We start from the raw sequence: 6,590 nt of genomic DNA on the forward strand, positions 1-6,590 counted from the left end.
GATTCTTTGCCTCTCTCTCAACTTCTGCTCTCTAGAGGAATATTGTTGTTCAGTCGCTAAGACATGTCTGATTCTTTGTGACCCCATGGACCACAGCATGCCAGGCTTCCCATGTCCTTCACCATCTCCTGGAATTTGCTCAAACTCATGTCCATTGAGTCAGTGATGCCATCCAATAATCTCGTGCTCTGTCATCCCCTTCTCCTCCTGCCTTCAATCTTTCCCAGCATCAGAGTCTTTTCTAATGAGTCAGTTCTTCACATCAGGTGGCCAAAGTATTGGAGTCTCAGCTTCAACATCAGTCTTTTCAATGAATATTCAGGACTGATTTCCTTTAGGATTGACTGGTTGGATCTCCTTGCAGTCCAAGGGACTCTCGAGTCTTTTCCAGCACCATGGTTCAAAAGCATCAATTCTTCAGTGCTCAGCTTTCTTCACAGTCCAGCTCTCACATCCATACATGACTACTGGAAAAATCATAGTTTTGACTATATGGGCCTTTGTTGGCAAAGTAATGAAAAATATTAGTGAACAATAAAAGGAGTGCAACAACATAGCTGAACCCCCAAAACACTACACTGAGTGAAAGAAGTAGGTACAATATATACATATATATATTCTGTTTGATTCCATGTCTACAAAGCCCTGAGAAATGCAGAACAATCTACGTCAAGGAGGAACCAGATCACTGTTTGCCTGGTGGTCATGGAGGGGAAAGGGGGTTACAGATGGGGCTTGGGGTGGGGGAAGGGGGATTGTAAACGGGGAACAAGGAAACTTTTGGAGATGTCGGCCATGACCTGTGTTGACTGCAATGACCCTTTCATAGGTGTATACATCTGTCAAAATTTAACAAATTGACCTTTGTGGGTTTTGCTTTCAAGCTTTTTAAAGCACAACAGAGCAGCATTTTGTCTAGGGCTATTTTCCCCTTTTACTGAGGCAAAACTATTCCAAGTGTTTTATCCAATACTCCATGAAATACGAGATTTTCCCCCTCTGACTATTGGGAAAAAGAATTGTTCTGGGCCCTCGTGAGCTACAGGGAGTTATCCCTGTGCCCCTCCTCCTCCCAAACCTGCTGGCCACAGGGCTTCTCCTCACACTGTGTGCAGTTTCATTGTGAACTGAAAAATATTGGCAGTTAAACAGAAATAAATCAAGAGGACCAGAAACAAAACATTTTTGACCTTAGCTTTTTTAAAAAAAGCAATGCCCTTGCGAGAAAGAATTACCAGAATCTCATAGTAAATATTCATCTGTTGAAAATACTTTTGACTTGAAAATTTTCATTGGAAAGTGGGGTCTCTCTCATTTATTATAATGTTTGGAAAGTGAAAGTGAAAGTCACTCAATTGTGTCTAACTTTGCGACCCCATGAACTATACAGTCCATGGAACTCTCCAGGCCAGAGTACTGGAGTGAGTAGCCTTTCCCTTCTCCATGGTATCTTCTCAACCCAGGGTCGGACCCAGGTCTCCCACATTGCAGGTGGATTCTTTACCAGCTGAGCCACAAGAGAAGCCCAAGAATACTGGAGTGGGTAGCCTATTTCTTCTCCAGCAGATCTTCCCGACCCAGGAATCAAACCGGGGTCTCCTGCAATGCAGGTGGATTCTTTACCAACTGAGCTAAAGTTTGGAAGTCTAGCATAAAGGTTTCTTAGCCTCCTTCAGTAACATTCCTTCCAGTTAACTCTTTTTTAAAAAAATTAATTTCTATTGGAGTATAGTTGCTTTACAGTGTGGTTTTAGTTTCTACTGTATGGCAAAGTGAATCGGCTATATGTATACGCATAATCCCTATTTTTCAGATTTCCTTCCCATTCACGTCACCACAGTACATTAAGCAGAGTTCCCAGGCTATACAGTATATGCTCATTAGTTTTCTAATTTTTACATATTATCGATAGTGTATATGGAGGTCACTGTCCTTTATTGCCTTATGTTCACTGTCTTGAAAAATACTGTCTCATGTGTATGTCAGCTTCTTAGGTGTTTCAGGAAGGTGGGTATATCTGATCCCTGTTATTCCATCTTGATCAGAATCATACATCTCTTTTCCCTTTGGCTTGATGAAATTGTTTGGATCCTTTAAAGAGGCACTCCGTTTGAATTCTGCTCCTAGAAATTGCCTTTACATGGCAGTCTCTGGGATACTTTCTCGTTGGGCTGATAGCATTATCTTTCTCCTTTTCCTGTCCTCATTGGTTGGAGAAGAAAGTTTGGGCATAGCACTAAAAGTCTTGCTTCTGTTGTAACTGATGGCATAAGGTTGTTCTCAAGCTGAAAGCCTGTAGACTAAATCTAACCCATAGATGTGTGTGTGTGCATGTCTGTGTGTTGTTTGTGTGTCTATTTTCCCCTTTACAGCGCTTTAAAAAACTAGTTTTTGTTGGTTTTTTAATTCGTTTTTAACATTAAAGCACTGGAGTTTTCTGTAGATGTCTGGATTTCTGGCTTCCTTTGAAAAGTCAGAAGACCTGACATCTTTGGCTCTTGTTTCTACATAGTGATATATATATAACTCTTTGCTAAAATGCATTAGCCTTTGTCCATTTCTGAAGGGCTACACACTCTCCACCTTGACACAGGCCTCCTCCTTCATTTCTGTTACTTGGCTGCTCCTAAGAGGCATGAGGATCTCTGGTCCCTGCTGTGGAGGCCAAGGGCATCAACTCTGGAGTTCAAGGGCGGCCGGACCAAGTCCGTCCTCTGGCACTTTGCTGACCTGACTGCGATGCTTTCCCTGCCTGGATCTCCAGACTCCACAGAAACACTTCCTGATACTTCTACACCCCTTATATTGCCCTCTACGATCTTACAGATTCTGGCTTTGCTGCCCTATGGATTTCGCCCCATGTCTTGTCTGTACTTTGACTACTGACCCCAGGATCAGCCACCTTTTCTTTTACATGTTTCACATCCAAATTTCCTTTATAAAAGCTGTCTGATGAATTCAGTAAGTCATTAGTAGCCCTTTCTGGCAAGAGCTTTGTACCAAGAGAACCTGAAATCTAGAAGTCACTATAGATGACCATTCATGGGTCAAGTGCCTATTTTGAGGTCGATCCGCTTTGTTCACAGTATCAAGGGTGATCTGATCAGCTTTCTTGAGAAGAGACTGGTTTGTCAGGTATTTAGAGTCATCAGGTAGCTTTCTCTATGCTACTGCAGCTGGTCACCTCAAATGCTACCTAAGACACAGCAAAGTTCACACAATAACTTTACAATAATGATAACAAAAGTGGTAAAAATAGTAATAGATACCCTTTGGCAAGCACTTACTGCTTTTCAGATATCACAGGGGCTTCCCGTTTGGCTCAGACAGTAAAGAATCTGCTTGCAATTCAGGAGACTTAGGTTTGATTCCTGGATTGGGAAGATCTCCTGGAAAAGAAAATGGCAACCCACTCCAGTATTCTTGCCTGGAGAGTTCCATGGACAGGGAAGCCTGGCGGGCTACAGTTCATAGAGTCACAAAGAGTTGGACATGACTGAATGACTAGCACTCACTCACTCTCTTTATACAAATTAGCTCATTTTATCCCAATGGTAACTCTAATCATTATGGAATTATTTTTCCCGTTATAAATGATGCTCTCAGAGAAGTTAAGGGGCTTTCTCAAGCTCTTGTTAGAGTCAGGAATGAAATCAGCACTAGACAGATCAGTTTCCAAAAGTTTTTGCAATGAAGCCCAGAGAGAACACCAAGGACCATCAACAGGGGTGTGTGTTACTGGGAACAAAACCGTAGGGTAGGACTTAACTTCCTCATGTAGTGGAGGCCTCTTGGGGTAACTGGGAAGGGCTTGGAACCAAAAGTAGAAGGGACAGAAAGAGCATTCAGTAGAATCAAAGTGGCTCCCAAGAAAGTTTCATGTCATGGAAAAACACAGCTTCTGGTACCAGCGGATGAGGGTCCCAGGCCTGTCATTTACATTCTGCACAACCTTATGAGAGTTCTTTAACCTCCACGAACCCTAGCATCCTTTCCTTGAAACAGAGAGAACGCTGTCATGTTGCAGTGTTACAGGGCTCACTTAAGGTGGTGTATGTGGAAGTTTATCAGGGAGAGTCTTCAGTAACAATAAAACAATAATTTCCTTTGAAGGGCTGTTTGGAGTGTTGTGTTATTGTTAGTTGCTCATTTGTGTCCAACTATTTGCAACCCAATGGATTGAAGCCTGCCAGGCTCCTCTGTCTGTAGGATTCTCCCAGCAAGAATACTGGAGGGAGTAACCATTTCCTTCTTCAGGGGATCTTCCTGACCCAGGGATCAAAACTGAGTCTCCTGTGTTGCAGGCAGATTCTTTATCATTTGAGCCCTCAAAAGAGGGTAAGATGTGTCTGTTTCCTGGGACATAGTGAAAGTGAAAGTTGCTCAGTCGTGTTGACTCTTTGTGACCCCATGGACCATACAGCCCATGGAATTCTCCAGGCCAGAATACTGGAGTGAGCAGCCTTTCCCTTCTCTAGGGGATCTTCCCACCCAGGGATCAAACCCAGGTCTCCCACATTGCAGGCGGATTCTTTACCAGCTGAGCCACCAGGGAAGCCCAAGAATACAGGAGTGAGACGTAGTAGACTCCCAGTAAATGATAACTATTAGAGTTCCACAATCCTGCATTCCTTAACCTGAAATGGAAAATTGGTGCCATAATGAGTATGGAGACAAACCCTGACCTGAACTGGAAGGAGGCTACTTGTAAGTCTTACTACACCAGTTAGAGTTGGTATCAGGGCCCTGTGAAATACACTAAATAGGACATGTCATATCCATAAGTCTGAACATTTCTGAATCCTGAAACTCCACTTGGATAAGGATCTGTGGACTGGTATTATTGTCATTATTATCTCATACCTCTTTCCCGTGTTTTGTCCCTGTAGGAATCATAGCCTGTCTTGTTTAGCCACCCCCACCCCTCCCCCCCCCCCCGCCTCCGCCCCCACCAACCTTTAGCACAAGTGCCTGGGTCATGGTTGGTAATTTATAAGTGTGTATTGATTAAACAAATGAAAGAAGGATAAGATTCTTGGTGATGAAGCAAATAAAAATGAAGTCCCAAAAACTGATAGAGGAAGGATACACATGATTTTGCTCCCGTCTTTTCTTTGGTCTTTTAATGGATTCTGAGCCTTTTGAAGGGCCCACATCACTAACCAGTGGAGGGGGGAGGAAGGGCTGAAAGCAGCCCCAGAATCCTGAAAAGGCCGCTGGAGGAGCCGAGCTGGCAGCAGCTCCGTGCTTTGCGATTCTATCAGGGAGCACAAATGCCTTTTTTGGAGGGTTGGCTCAGACACGGCTAGTGTTACAAACCCTGCAACCGTAATGCAAGGAAAAGCTGGGAAAATCCCACAAAGTGAAATTGTATCTGCTTGTGGTCAAGTCGGGACTCCAAATTTGGACAGTGGAATTCGGTGGGAAAAATGGGAAAGGCATCAGGGGTTACATAGTGAACCTAAGATTTATCACTACGGCAGGCAGCTATTTCCAGAGAAACCAGCAAGGCAAGTTGTGGTCATATTTCTGTGAAGGAGCCGGGAGGGGGAGGGACCCGCAGCTCACTGCTGATGTGATCAACCTGTTAAACTCTTTGAACAAATGGAAAAATCAAAGTTGTTCCACGATGCCTTTCAGATCGCTGCGCACCAGGATATATATGAACATTTCAAAAGCATGAAACCAATTGATTAGAACATAAAAACCCAGAGGCAGTCAAAGCAGTTGGACTAGATGCCAAAATCATATGTTGCCAAGCTTCTGTTTAAAGCTATTTAAATGTATATCGAGGAGAGAGTTGGAGGCCAGAAGTGGCTAACTCAGGCCAGGGCTGGCTCTTAACTCACCTCCTGGGGCATCTTAGGTAGTGAGGCCATCGGAAACCTGAAATATAGACCAACTCAGTCCCCTCCAGCTTGTGATGTTAGGTAGCCTCTCTGAGTCTCAGTTTTTCATCTGTAGAATGGATTTAATCTGTAGAATAGACAAAATCACTGCAGATGGTGACTCAGCCATGAAATTAAAAGACACTTACTCCTTGGAAGAAAAGTTATGACCAACCTAGATAGCTATTGAAAAGCAGAGACATTACGTTGCCAACAAAGGTCCGTCTAGTCAAGGCTACAGTTTTTCCAGTGGTCATGTGTGGATGCGAGAGTTGGATTATGAGGAAAGCTGAGCGCTGAAGAATTGATGCTTTTAAACTGTGGTGTTGAAGAAGACTCTTGAGAGTCCCTTGGACTGCAAGGAGATCCAACCAATCCATCCTAAAGGAAATCAGTCCTGAATGTTCATTGGAAGGACTGATGCTGAAGCTGAAACTCCAATACTTTGGCCACCTGATGTGAAGAACTGACTCACTGGAAAAGACCCTGATATTGGGAAAGGTTGAAGGCAGGAGAAAAAGCAGATGACAGAGGATGAGATAGTTGGATGGCATCACCGACTCAATGGACATGAGTTTGAGGAAACTCTGGGAGTTGGTGATGGACAGGGAGGCCTGGTGTGCTGCAGTCCATGGGGTCACAAAGAGTTGGACATGACTGACTGAGAGATTGAATTGAGCTGAACTGAACTGATAGTTGATT

The sequence above is a fragment of the Budorcas taxicolor genome, chromosome 14, assembly GCF_023091745.1.
Source record: "Budorcas taxicolor isolate Tak-1 chromosome 14, Takin1.1, whole genome shotgun sequence".
Lineage (NCBI taxonomy): Eukaryota > Metazoa > Chordata > Mammalia > Artiodactyla > Bovidae > Budorcas > Budorcas taxicolor.